This window comes from Nannospalax galili, unplaced genomic scaffold (genome assembly GCF_000622305.1).
Source record: "Nannospalax galili isolate Female #2095 unplaced genomic scaffold, S.galili_v1.0 scaffold88, whole genome shotgun sequence".
Taxonomy (NCBI): Eukaryota; Metazoa; Chordata; class Mammalia; order Rodentia; family Spalacidae; genus Nannospalax; species Nannospalax galili.
In genome coordinates this window covers 984,995-985,387 of record NW_008358908.1, presented here as the reverse complement: position 1 = coordinate 985,387, position 393 = coordinate 984,995, and positions in this window count along the sequence as shown.

Here is a 393-nt window from a genome sequence, read left to right as displayed (position 1 = left end):
GACAGGAGAAAGCCTCACCAATAGGATGAACGAAATGGAAAACAGAGTATCAAGATTGGAAGATAAAGTGGACGAACTAGACCACTCAAGCAAAGATTATGAAAAATTTAAGAAAGCACAAGAATAGAATATGCAGGAATTGTGTGACACCATAAAAAGACCAAAGTTAAGAATCATAGGCATAGAGGAAGGAGAAGAAGCCCAAGATAATGGAGTGGACCAGATCTTCAACAGAATTATGGAAGAAAATTTCCCAAAATTAAAGAAAGACATGCCCATATAAATATAAGAAGCACATGGAACACCAAACAGACAGGACCTGAAAGAAACTCTCCATGGCACATCATAGTAAAAACACTAAATGTACAAAACAAAGAGACAATACTGAAAGCT